At 32.1% G+C, this 15,123-nt stretch overlaps 1 protein-coding gene across 2 annotated transcripts in view; it reads right to left on the reverse strand.

The window, feature by feature from the left end:
• LOC128995224 (frequenin-1) overlaps positions 1 to 10,461 on the reverse strand; it is a 96,914-nt gene extending 86,453 nt beyond the window's left edge. The window contains exon 1 of one of the 2 annotated variants that reach the window (XM_054420169.1): positions 10,377 to 10,461. The gene's annotated coding sequence lies outside the window, so the exon portion shown is untranslated. The remainder of the gene's footprint in view (positions 1 to 10,376) is intronic. The other variant, XM_054420170.1, reaches the window with a different exon arrangement.
• Positions 10,462 to 15,123: the final 4,662 nt, after the last annotated feature.

Here is a 15,123-nt window from a genome sequence, read left to right on the forward strand (position 1 = left end):
TTCGGATGGTTAATCGCCCACTGAAACTTCAGGATGACGACATATATTTTACTTACTATCAGCATTCAAAAAACGTAATTGCGAAATTAATAAATTTGTGTTTTAGGATAATTTTAAGGATTGTTTGAAATTGTTATGCAATGTTATACAATGATAATTAACATTATTTGTTATCATATCATAACAGAAAAAAATCATACGCTATGTAGGATTACGACATCGGTAATGTATTGAAGTTTGTATGGATCTCTAACACTACACCGTAGGGTAATTATTTGGGTATCCGAGTTGCTTTAGTGCGCTCCGTCATCTCCGAGGGTTACTAGTAATCAGTAATTCAGTATGACAGGGGTCAATTCAGGACCCATTCTTTACCAGTAAGATACCAGAGGTTTACTATCTAACAAAAGTTGTATGTTATAAAATAACAAGACCACAGTTTGGACCGTTCCAAAACTGAAAACCCCTAAAAACTATACATTCATATAAAATGCCTGGATTTAAACGAAAAGTGCTCTTCATTGCCCATAACATCAGCTTATTTCCATCCTGTTACAATAATGTCCCTATTAATATTTACAGCCTACAGCTGCGATGGTTAAGACCTCTTTATAGACTGGTCTGAGCTTCAATAGATCATAAGTAGGAGTTATTACTGTATTCAAACTATAATAATATAAGATAGTTGCCTTCAAATTTGAGTTAAATACAATTTTACTAAAGATTTTTGTGCTCAAACTATTTCATCTTATCAGTTATTATCCTTCTGTTCAATATTATTCTACGCCTAGTAGAGTAAAAGATATTTTGACAATATGAACAGCATCGATTTAGAAGGAAAACGATTAAAAGATCAATATTGAAGGATAAACAGTGTAAGATCCGGTAACGATTGCGACTTGGAATTGAAAATCGTTTTGTCAACAGTTGAACTTGATCTTTAGCATTACAGTTTGTCATCGCCAATTGAGTCTTTGTATTTTTAGTTAGCTATTTCTTAGAATTTTCATAATGTATTTAAATCCTATTCCCTTGATGATTTCGATTTATTTTACTTCTCAATGTTATGTTTATAAGGTTGAGATCTTTTGGTAAATAAGTCGTGGTTTACTCCTTGGTGAATGAGTATATATATTTTCCTTTACATTACTATTCGCATCAATTAGGCTAAAACCTCTCACGAACCCAACCAAGAATTTCGTACACATTACATGGAAACAACACTGAGGCCGGTTTTATGCACCGCGACTCAATTTCTATTGAGTTAAATGGGAGCATTTATGCACTGCGACAACGACAAACTGCCGCGCGAGCGACTCGGAGATCTCTAAATACCCGCGACAGGTTTTAGAATCGCAGCTTCAAAAAATGAGTCGCGCGCGGTTCAAGTTCTATTGGATCAAATGGGCACGTTTATGCACCGCGACAGTCGCGGCGCAACAGTAGTATTTTTTATACTCCACGTGGTATATTCTCCATTTATTTATTGATTAATGTTAATAATTAGTATATAAATCAGTTCTTTACCCTTTATTTGTAATATAAATTACATCATTATATTATGTAATGACATTTTTAAGAGGATTGACCCAATTCCAACTGTAAATTGTATGTGTTGTTTAAATAACTGGGGTTTTGTCATTAACGTGTACAACACTACAGGTCTATATTTAAACAACTTAATAATCACTTCTACATCACAAATACAACACACAACATTGGATTGAGAACAGACTGATTTTTTTAATTCCCCCACCACCGGATGTGAGACAAAAAAGTGTCGCTGTCGCGTGACATTTTGGTCAGCCGCAAGACGTGGCGCGACTCGCGACTCGCGACTGTCGCGGTGCATAAAACCAGCCTGACTGGAATCAAGTAAAAAATTGAATTAGCAAATATTTCCAAACGTTAATAAAATTAACATTAGTAGTCAAAGGAAAGAAATTTAGTGTAATATAACTGGCTATTAAAACGAAACTTCAATAATATACTTGAGTTGGTGTTTGAGATATCATAGAATTTATTAACTGAGGGGTGTGAATAGAATTTATGCAAAGGGGTGAGAGTTTAAAATCTTTGTGGTCCTGGTTCCAAACCGCGTGTTTTTTTCCTAGGACACTAGGCACGAGCCTGGAATTGTTTTTCACATTACTTCAGGCTAGACCTAGGGGTTGCGGCATTATCACTTACATAAAATCCATTGGTGACTTGGTGGGGATCGAACTCGGGACTTCAGGGACTCTTTAGTTCATTTCACTCTCCTCTTCTCTTTACTCTCTTTAGTTCTCTTTAGTCTTTAGTTCAGGACTTTTCCTGCGCTCTAACCACTACGCCAGCTCGCTCCCCAAACCGCGTCAGTTAAGTAGTTAGTTGAAGATTAAATGTAGAATTTAAATGAGACTTACAAAAAGGCAGGTGAGGCTTTATAACACTTAGGACTGATGGCGATTGTATCTAGGCTCAGAGTCACTGAATATCAAGGTACGATCGATCCGAGTGCTTGAGCCACCTCTCCAGTCTAGCACCTTCACGTGAATGAATAAATCAACATTACTGCAGAGGCTATTTAATTAATCTAACTATCAACTAATTCAGCTTTTTTTAGTAACCAAATAATTTTATAATATCGTTGTCTTAATGGAAAACAATCACTATAGTTTTCGGTTTGACTTTTGTAAAAAATCTTTGACTGTGATGACATCTGAACAAAAAGTTTAAACTAAAGTAATCGTCCTTAAAATCAGTATGCTTCAATCAATTCTTCAAGACAAAACATAACACTTTTATGTATAGCCTATTGTAAGCTGAATATGCAGGGTGAGTATAGAATAGCGTAAAATAACTTATGTAGCTTTATTAATGATTGAGACCAGTTTTTGTCACTAGACGGGACCATGAGAGTCCAGTGATCAAGAACAGCTGGGTCCAGTTTTAAGACATAAGAAAGTTACTAAACTGTTAGGATTGAACTGGCTGGCAACCTTTTAACTATAAAGCGAACACTGTAACAACTCAGCAAACCTGTTATTGACTAATTTTAGAGATTCGATTATTGGAGATCTTGGCTTCAAAGCATCTGCGAATTAACACTTAGTTTCACCTCAGAGTAAATAAAACTCTGAGGTTTCACCAATTAATAAATTTAAAATGTGTTTTTCATTTACTTAAAAAAGTACATTACATAATAAAAACAAAAACGAAACTATTAAAACCAAAATTGACTTTATACTGTCAGTGTTTTAAACATAACTTCTGTTAATGAAACTCTAACATAAAACATTACTATGGTCATTCCAACCCAATTGCTGTGATGGTTTATTGGATACATCAATTTATTATACACAGCTATACTATTAGAAAAAATTACAACAATCGTAGCTTTAGTTGAAAAGTTTAATCGATGATAATTAACATAAATAAGTACAACACGAAAGTAAACACAGTTATGTGTGTTTACTGAAAATTAAACATGCGATATTCTAAACTAAACTCTACTTTGCAAATGACAAGGTAATAACACAACCATTCTAAAGTCTTATAATTAATTGAAACCGCCTCTATTTCAATATAAATGATTAGATTTTCTATAAATTTCTACCTTTCTTCATAACAAATTTCATATTGGTTCTTCATCACTAATCTCTAAATAGTTAAAAGAAAATTTGTAAATTGTAATAGCATTTTTTTTGCAACCCAAGCTCAGAGGTTGTCCAAATTATATCATTTATAAGGCGGTACACTCTAATTAAAGGAACTTTTCATAAACTTCTCCATTAGATGACTCGAACTTTGCTAAGTACAAACACTAAGAGAACTTGTAGGAACCTCTTTCCAAGTTCTATGAGTCTTAGGTATTTATTTTTTGTTTAGAAATAATTTTTAGGGTGAGATTAAATTTATTAGTTGCCGTAAGTTTGTTAATACATATGTACTCATTGTAGTGTATATTATTCTAAAGAGTGGCTTTGATTATACTTAGCTTTAAGCATATAAGTATTTCTTTAGTTAGGTTGGCTAGGAGGTAGACCTAATTGTCTGATGTATATCAAACGTGATATAATATGGTAATGATAACATCATAACGCGCATAAATGTAAAATACCTTGTAAAATACAGGTGAAGAGTCTCTTTAGAGAGCTTATTAACTGCTCCTCATCATCATCACTCTCTGAACCTTAAGGTCCCTCATTAAAAGTAATCCTTTCTATTTCTTCCCTTTCATGAATAATTCTAACCAAAATCATAATATGTTAATAGTGAGTAAGGATTCTTCACCTCTTTCAATATATTTCAATAATCAGGATTATCATTTTGAAATAGAAAATGCCCTGTCACTGGTTAAAAAAAGTGTCAATAACCCTTTTGTATTCCATTTATTTGTATTTTATTTTCTTGTAATTTCTTTTCTATTTCTTTTGTATACCCTTTAAGTATTCCAAGCAGTTCATCTTCAAGCGTTCCAACATAGCGTCTCGTACAACAAGGTTGGCCGTATTTGTCAGGGTTAAGGTTATTGATGGAACTGCAATATATTATATAATTCACAGTAAATATGTAAGGGTACTATTAATTGCGTTGTTATATAACGATCAAATTTTATAAATTATCTAAATGGTCGGACATTAGACTGGATCACATATTTGGAACCAAACGGTAAATGGCTGCTGTGGTCATTATCTGGATTTAGATATTTTTTCCTGCAATTATTTTGGGAAAAATGTTTTTATTGATTAGGCCCTAAGTGCTTGTTCAGCACGATATTTAAGTAAGTAGATATAACCGTAAGTGGAACGGAGAGACCTAGACGCGGGACCTACTTACATTTTAGTTTTGATGTCTCCAGAGGCCAAAAACACAATTCGTTCAAATTCGTATACATTTTATATGAAAATAAATGTAACAATTGAACAAGTTAATGAGTGGTAAACAAAAATAAATATCTATTACTTTACTCTTTTAGTAATGTGTGGAATTACATTACCCTATCTCCCTTTGACTTAACTTTGGGCAAAAAAATAAATGAAATTAATTTATGTCAAACTTTAGCTGTAAATTATAATAAGAATCTCAACTCCTATTGTTTACAATAACTAACCAAAATGGACATGCACTATTGGAAGAAATCATATCAATCAGAGGAAACAAGATATTATTAAGACATACAACAAACATACATTAATAGGCCTACATGAAAACTTGATTGAAATTGATATGAAGTATTAAACGTTATATCATAGATAAAACATACTTTCATAACGTCACATCATAACATTTGTCAGACACTAATCAAAGCCAAAAATATATTCTTCACACAACACTTTATTGCAATACCTTATTAGATAAATTTAAATTGTTATAACATTTGTACAAACTACCAATTCAAGCCTTGAACTTTGAAGTCTAAGGTTAGAAGTAAAATGATATTGTAATAGCTATCTCGTGGACAATCTTTAGCCCTATATCTATATCTATATCTACTGTATGTCTAATTTAGTGGACATTGCAATTATATGTTCAGTCATATTTTTGATTGGATTCTAGTAAAATTAATTTATCCGTGGTTATTAGAACAGACAGAAACAGATTAAAAGTAGCACAAACAGTAGTCATCAAAAAGTAGTAAAACATCTTCATGGTACGACAAAACTCGTTATTTGAATGGATAGTATAATTTTGACTCGGTATAAAACGTATGGTTCATTTATTTAATTTCGTTTATTTATTTATTTTGGCTGTTAATTTAATCAACTCATATGATGCAACCTAAGTGTAAATTATTTGAGTTAATATCATTATTATGTAAAACATAAATAAGAATGTTCCTTTTAACAATTGGCCAGCCCTGTGCGAGAAAGATATCATCGATGATGATAAAACAACACGAAGGTTAGGCGAAGGTCCCAACACCTTCTGTATGATCGATAACCCAAGGTCATCATTGTCACTAACACTCGATCTACTTCAACCTTTGTCCAAGGTGAAATAAGTTTAATCTCTAATGATGATTACAATTTTATTCCCTGTGCATATTAACACAACATTAAAATCATATCAACCAAAACATTTATATGATTATTTCACATTACAAAAGTTGTATCGTAAATTAGCATAAATATTGTATAAAACCTAAATAAATAGCACCAGTTAACTCTTCAAATATAACATACAATAACACATTTGTACTACACGTTTATATAACGTGTAACGTTTACACGTACACACGTTTATATAACTCATTTGATCAATTTTTAAAATTTAAAATCTCTCTTCTAGCTCAACTAAAAGTTAATGATCACAAACAAATTCGCAAAATTTAAAAATTTTTATCATTGTAAATGTTGACAGGGTACATTAAAATTTGTTATAGAAAACAATTAAAAGTTTTAATTAAAACTGTTAAATTAACCAAACACTTTGTGTGAGCACAAGGTTCACGTGTTATATATGTGTATCTAGAAGGCTTTGACCAGTAGGATGTTATATGTCTGCCTCCAGGGGGTAGTTTAGATAACAGCTGGGCTATTGCATGTTGGACTGACTGATACACTGTGATTGTTGAGATAGCAGCTTCTCAGCCCTGTTTATAGCCATATAGGAGTGTTCATTCGTAAATTTAGCTTACAACCTGATTTCTTGGCTCGTTCGAGTGTTTTTCATTTATGAAACAAATTAAAACTTACAAAGCCACATGTTGATGATAATCTGGAAACAGAATACATCGTAGTTGGATGTAGACAATTTACTAGTTAATACATGCAACAGAATATCCTCTACTTAAATCTCAAATCTCATGAATCCCAAATACTAACATAATTATGAAATCTTAATTTTATGGTTTTCTTGGATACATTTTTTTAGGTTGCATGCAATCTTTCGTTTCATGATTTCCATATTCCAAACAATGTTCTTTCACTCAACGATTCCCCTTTTATCAAAATTACACTTAAAAAACACTTGGTAAATCAATCAGTTTGATTCGTAAGCAACAAAACAATGAAATTAAAAAAAAATTAAATTATTTTTCAAAGTTAATTATTTTATAATTCACTCTTTTTATAGTCTCAAGTCTCTCAAGTTTTTGCATTGTCGTAGTTCTAGGTGGTTTAACAGCTTAATTTAGTGTTTACGTCAGACTTAATTAGTTATTTGCTAATTAAATACCTATTAAGAACGAATTAAAATAACTTTACTGCATTAATATACGGAATGGAGATAGAATAATTATTACTAGAAGCCGTCCAGTGCTCAAAAACTCGACCAATAATATGTAATGTACAGACTTCTCTATTTTCACCCCACACTGTAAATAAAACACGTGATAGGATTTTTTTAGATTTTCTGTTTATTTTGTTATTATTTTTCACTAGCAAGGCAACCCATGAGGCCCATCAAATTCATTTTTTGTGCTTATTTTCAGCCTATTTTAATTCATAAGGTGATTCTGCACATCTAAAGGAAAATATCTTTCATATGGTACCAACCGCGCGTATTTCGGACCAGTAGTATGGCCAAGCTAGCTGTCATAAGTTTTGCAAAAGTGTTTTTAAATATATTCAGATAACTGGGTAAATTGTGATGTAGGTTAAAACAAGTGGCTTGAGGCAATATCATTGAGTCCATGACATATTTTAATTTTTCAGTTACTGAAATAATTGAATGAGTGCAATTCAAGTAGCATTGCTATTGTGTTAGATTGTATCATTTTATTGACTACGACTACATAACAGCTTCCCTTTGTTCAGTGATTGTTTTGTTATCATGCTTGTAACCAATTAACCCATAAGGTTTCAGAAATGATAACTGGTTATACAAGCAAGTAAAGAAAGAGGTTTGTCCGATTATGAATCTACACTAAGTACTGAGCAAAGCCATAAATCATACTATAGGTCTATAGTTACATATTCTTAATGGAAAAAGAAGATGATTGTTATTTTGATAATTTTTGAAACCATGTTATAGCCACTTTTTTGTAATACTAAGCGAAAAGTTTACAGTTTTAGATATTTTGCAAAAATAATGATAGTTGTGTCATTTTAAACCCTTCTACCACAATCAAGCTCAATATCAACAAGACTTTTAAAATAATGATCGATGTAAAGTAGGGTTTATAATATTATGTACGTCTTGTTTCTATGTATTTAAGTTTCTTGCAGATCGTTCAAAATGTTTTTAGTAGAATAAAACATAAAACTTATAGTAGGTTAAACTATACTACTCTTGACAAATAAAAGAAACTCATAATAAGAAACTTCAATGACTAAAATGTATGAACAACCGGTTCTTCGATTAATAGAATTATCTTCCAAACTAAACTTAGACACTTTGCTTGCAACATAGTTTCTGAAACGTGAGATAAGGCAGAATCTGGAGGAGTTATCAACGCTACACAGATTATAAGTTTTAACTGAGTGTGGTACAAACTTAAACTCTGCACGACGCTGCAAACTAATAAGGAAGAAATTAATCGAATTGAAATTTATATCAACACAAAGTTCTGCCAAAATACAATTAAGGTTTACTAAAAATAATTTCACATATAAGTTAGCGCGTTTTATGTATATAAGGGGTTTTAAGTAAACAAATAATAATTGAGTACCGGGGGGCGGGGGACCAAGCCTTCCTCGGTTGTGGTTAATTGGGTTTAATCGTTAAAACAATATCAGAAACAGACATTTTATAATTTAGGAAAATATTTTTATTACAAACCATAAACATTTGATCGCTGAAATAATAACAACTCTGCAATGTGAAACTATGCTTAAGTTTAAGTGCTACTCGCCCAGAAATTTTCTCCCCTCTGGTCATTGAAACCTGTTGTTCATCTTAAACGCTCACCAATGACAGCAGATAAATATGATATAAACAAAATCATATTAGTTTCAAAATGGCTTGTGACAATGAGTTTTCGCTACTACTTTTAAGGATATTAAGATTCTATCTGTTTTGTTTTTATTGGTATTTAGCATACGATAATAGTTGTGTGCTAATTAAAAACCCCATATGTAATTGGTTTACTTGGAATGCCTCAGTAATTCACTGGTTTTAGACAATTAATTCATTTTTGAAATACACAAGGCAAATAAAAAGTATTTAATATTTACATTATGTACTATGTAATATTACATTATAATTTATAAAGTAGTAAATGTATTTGTATTTCGAAAGAGTTTAAGTTAAGACATTTGATATGGGTAAAATATTGTGAAAAACATCTTTAAAATGCAATTTAAATACGAAGTAGATCAAGTTAGCTATGAATATTACGAACAATAATACTGTATACATTTTTGTGTACGTATAATATTGTTATCATACAAATAATCTGTATTTGTTATGCTGAAGAATTAAGTTTTGTTTTAAATAGAGTTGTATTAAATATTTTTGCCCATATAAATTGTATGTAAAAATTTAACATTTATGTTACCTAAACTATTGATAAAAGTTATTGCTATTATTTTTAATACTCTTTAAAATAAAAATATAAACTAAATGAAGTACGAGATTGAAGTGAAACTTCTCGAACGCGTCTAACTCAAAAGTATTTTCAATTACCAGGAGTCATTGTGAAATTGTACACCAGGATTGAAGTTAGGTATCGAAAAACCTAAAGTATTTTTTACCCCTTTCCTAATTGTAACTGAGCTATAGGATTTTTAAATAAATAATTATTCGATCGTGTTTAAGGGTAGCCAAGTGATGTTACACGCCTTTTAAATATAAACGTTGCTGGTTCATCCACTAATAATATAAATTGTGAACCCTAATGCAATTTATCGCTGAAAAGATTTATAACAAAATATATAGTTTTATTAAGAAGACCACGGTATGGACAATTAAAAAATGTCATTGTGTTGAAATACAAACTGAAAATATATAAACAATAACTTGAAAGCATGCTGTTAAACACTTAATTTCTCATATGTGATCTTCGAGCTTTTAAATACATTATCAAATCTTAATTGAATTTTCCAATAATTATTTTTATAATAAGGATTTATTGACAAAGAAAGTTCACCGAAAAATGATGAAGAATTTATTCTATGCTTAAAATGCATCCAATTATTGAATGATAAAAATAAATAATTAAAATATTAATAAAATCATAAAACTATTGAATTATTATTAAGTTTTGCAAAGAATGCTCACGAAATGAAGGGGAGATTAATTAATGTAACAAAATTGCATGTAATAAATACGAACATTATTTACAACGAAATTATGAAAATTATCAAATAACTCTAATTTTTCATACAATGCTCACAAAAGAGGAAAATATTTCTATTTAAAATTACAAAAATACGATTATTTATTACAAAACAGTGAAGAAAAAAGTTACATCATTGTATAAATTTGAAATTTTGTCTATGAAAGCTCACCGAAGAAAGGGAGAGAGACTCGGAAGAGACGTATCCTGGCAGCAGGACGAAGGACGACGGAGGAGCGCGCACTCTAGGGAGAGTCTCGCACAACACTGAGCTGGGAGAAGCTGCGCGCGCACCGTCGCATTGCAGGAGGGGAGATGGCTCCCTAGACATCTCCCACACGCCCACACACACATACACATATGTAGTAGGTGTAAGGACAACGGTAAAGTGACACCACGGTCAGTGGATTACAAGTTTCGACAATTAGTCCAGTAAGGGAGATGAAACTGAAGCTTAAAAACGAACAAATGGCCAAAAGTGCTTATAACTATTGACTTTTGGGAACTAAGGTAGACATCACATTTTGTAGACATTGTTTCGTCTAAGTATAACATAACTGAATGAGTTCACATAGTTGGTGTGTTTGATGGACTACGGTGGTTTAGGTAATTTTTGGCACATTACTGACATTACACATTGAACTGTTAGCGACGAGTTTTTGACATTGCAGCTAGGTTCATTGGTGATTGCGAAGATTTGAACCCGTGCTCTCTGGGATCAATGCCCCGTTCCTCTAGACCAGATCACGTTTAGGTTGTAGTGGTATGATTAACTGTTGATATTGTAACACTCCGAACAGCAATAGTCTGCGTTAAAAACAATGACAAGTTTAAGGCCAACTATGTTTAGATAATAATGCCAAGAAGTAATTTGTACAATTGGAGTGTGAAAAGCACAGGTATGTAAATTACTCCTACAACATACTTCCGATTTGTATTTTAACTTAAAATTTACTCATGGTTGCAGTCAAGAATGTAAGAAAGTCCATTTTGTATGTAAGAATCACATACCCATTCCAGGGAAACTAATCCAAACTTCTCAAATGTGGGTATATATTGACCGAATTTATTCCTCTCATACCCAATCAATACGTTAACCACTAGACTACGAAACTTCTTAACGAATGAATTTGGACAACAGCACAAATTTGGTGTTAAAAAGCACATTTTCCATCTCGAAATTGACTTTAGAACTCGCATCATTTCTGAAAACAGCTCAATCTGAATTAGAAGACACAATCATACGATTACAAAGTGTCATTGTTATTATTAAAAAGTACTTAAACTTAGTTATAGTACACAATAAGGTTCATAACACAAGTTAGTAAGTAAGTAAGTAAGCGCATCTATATTAAAGCACAAATCTTCTATTCAAAAGCAGAATAATTGTGCACTGGTGCATTAGTAAAATAATAAACTGTAGTACAGTCTAGCACACATTGAATGCATAAGCGGATCAGTTTGGGGCTATAAGACGTTTGGTGGCCTATTGTATTGTTGCATTGAATGGTGTAGTAAGATGTGTTATGAAATTTAAATCTTGTGTGATCAATACTCCACCAAAAGGGATTTTCCTATATTGCTTTTACATGTATTATCTCCAAGTGAAAAAGACACTTCGTTTTAGTAAGAAAGAGCTATCTTGAAAATCTGCACAGTTATTTAACAACCAAACAAAATTACCTACAAGCATTCTTTGAAAATATATGGTTTATTAATGTGTGAAGATTTTAATTTTTTACAAATTCTTGAATTTCTCAGTGAAAATATTACTTCCTTCATTGTGAGGATGAGCATATTCTTTTTATAACGAATCGCTTAGGAATGCTATAAAACGTGTATAACTTAAATTACAAATAGGTTAGTTGTATCACAATACACAATTTACACTAACACACTATGATACATACTATACTAGCTACACAGTCTATAATAAAAATTGCCTCGTGATTATTGTGACCAATGTCAAAACAGCCGATGTTCAAAAAACGTCAAACTGTACATCAGTTGACATACAGGGACAGTTAGATCCGGTGGATCTGCCTACCTCGTCGTGTAGTGATACAGATCTGTACAGTGTACACATCCAACATGGCTCCTGGTTCTCCAATAAAACATTTTATTCTATCACTTTGAATTGGACATTAAGCTCTGGATGAATTGACTACTAAAGAATGCGTCATACCTTTAACTATGCATACACCAAAAACTGCAGTAACATTATGAGGTTATAGTCAGTTTTTAAACTAAAAATAAACTTGGTGATGTTGATCCAGTATGAGTATGCCCATGTAAAGTACCTTTTCTCTAAAACATAGCCTACTGATCATGTAAAAAAGAACTCCTTGTTAGCTAAAGATTATTTTATTACATAAGCCTACCAGTGAAATCCTAAGCACAGTTTTAGTTGGATACATATAGTCATATTTATTTGTGTTTTCTTTTTATGTGATGGGCTTTTTACGTTTTAAGGGTCCTAGGTAAGGACAGGATAGGTAAGGATCTTTGTTAACATCTAAAATAACCCTTTTGTTGGATAGCATGACTGCAAGCCCAACGACGAAAGGTGTTTGGGTCCAGGACCAATCTAAGATCGAAACAGAACAGTCTTTTTAGATTTGAGGGTGAGCGTTTCCCACCAATTTGTGTATGCATTCCTTAAGGCGGTATATGTTCTTATTAAGGGTAAATTATAATCTCTCATAACATAAGTCTGAATTCAAAGGTACTTTCAATAACTCATCAAAATAGGGCTGGATGGGAAGCACGTGTACAAAAATCTAATTTGTAATACACGTGAAAACTATTTCCAAGTAAGTGATTCCAGTTTCCTTACACACACCTTGGAAGTTATCATTGATGAAAGATTTATTGATCAAGTTGATGAAAGGCCCTTGTCCCAAACTTCCTCTAAGGGTGGCCTCTCCTCCCATCATGTATCTGAAGCTTGTTTCTTACATCAGGACACGATGACTAATATGACTGATAACAAAATACTTTACTATAAAGTCTGGAGTTTCCTTATTTGACAACGATTGAAATAACAGTATAGCTGGTTTAATGAGTATGATATTTGGATTAAAAAATTATTTAAAGGAAGTTATTTATACATTTTACATATGAGATAAAGTGTTGGATATCGGTTTGAAGTGTTAGGCTTTATGCGCCCATATTGCTGAGGGCAGACAACACTTTTATTTGTAAATCTCTAACAGTTACTTTGACGCTTGTTTATTTCACAATCAAGAATTCACATATTGTGTCATTTTAAGACTATGTTGGCTGTCAAAACCCTTTCTGCAATATTATGGTAAAAATAAAACTAACTACCTGTCACGAGATAAGTTTTTACTGGACAAAAGTCTTCTCGTAAATGGATGAACAAAGGATGTCTGAATAATATTCTAAGTATCACAAGGAAAATATTAAAATTGAATCGAAATGGCATGTTTCAGTCGATTTGTATGCTGGAAGTTGTGCATTCAGACAGAATCACTCGCAACTTTGACAATTATTGTCTTTTGTAATCGTACCTATGAATGACTTTTTCACTGTTGTGATACTCCAACTTTTGTAATACATTATTAATAACTTGAACTTTCTTGGTAAGGAGAGAAATATACTCTGATACGGTCTGCAAAATATATTTAGTACTAAGGTTTCCTTATTGAGGTGCATACTAATTATATTTTTGAGTATTAGCTTCGATGAGATGTTGTAACTCTAAAACACAATATAATTTTTTTTATTCGGATGGTAAAATAGTAGTTTACGCAACGATTGCGTTAATTGAGTCTTTACGACACGAGTAGAAAATTTAAGGCACGAGCCTTGGCGAGTGCGTGCCTTAAAAACTTCTACGAGTGTCGTAAAGACTATTAACGCGAGTTGCGTACACTACTTTACCTACGACCGTTTTTTTTTTAATTACTATCAATCTGGATTTAATTACTAACAATCACTAATGATAACTTTTTAGAGAGGTTATGTTTTCGTGTATTGTCATTGCCACTGAAAGTGATGCAACGACTTGTTGTATAATCAGCTGATTTCCTGTAATTACGTGTTTGTTAAACTTCGTTAAATATTACATTGCTAGCAGCATTCTTACCATAAATAATATTGTATCAGGTACAATTCGGCAAATATTTCATTTATTTTTGGACTTCCACCAACTTAATTAAGAATACGCGAGTATCAACATGAACAAGTCGGATCAACAATTAAATTGGTCAACTGATCAGCTGATCAGCTGATTAGTTGACGTTCGAAGCATTACAATTTTAATTCTTTTCTCTCAATACTTGAACCTCATTGGTCCGTTACCTGTGTGGATATGAGAAAACTATGCGGATATGAAATGAAACTATGCGGATATGAAAGTAAACAGCTGTAAAGTGAAACTTTTCAATTCTAAGAACTGGACTGAAATGGCTACTTTAAAAAACGGTCGTAGGTAAAAATATTACCTTTTAGATTATCTGTTAGATAATGTGCCTATTATCTGTTAGAAATTATGCACTCTATCACTAGCATGTTTTAATTCTAATTTGAATGTATTTTTGTCCAAAAATTACAGGGATTCTAGAAAGACATTAATTGAAATGGAATTTCGATAAAGGAAAACTCCTTGTATAAATAGTTAGAAAAGTAGGTTAGAATAGAAGTAAATGTTAACCTTTTTACAGCATTAAAAATGATTCCAAAAGTATGACTCCAATCCTGGTTCTTAGCAAGATTCATTATCTTTTGACTAATGAAGAAGCAAAACTGTGTATAGTGGACAGGATGTGTTAACAGGAATGATGTCTGAGAAGCTTTTCATCTCTTGGTTAAGCACGAGTACTTGACACCAAGTACTCAATGGAGCTGGACTAAGTGACTTTGCAATTTGTGGCTTTTGGTATTTCTGGTGCATT

Source organism: Macrosteles quadrilineatus, unplaced genomic scaffold (genome assembly GCF_028750875.1).
Source record: "Macrosteles quadrilineatus isolate MER2022 unplaced genomic scaffold, UCM_ALF_1.0 Scaffold_5__1_contigs__length_97177068, whole genome shotgun sequence".
NCBI lineage: Eukaryota > Metazoa > Arthropoda > Insecta > Hemiptera > Cicadellidae > Macrosteles > Macrosteles quadrilineatus.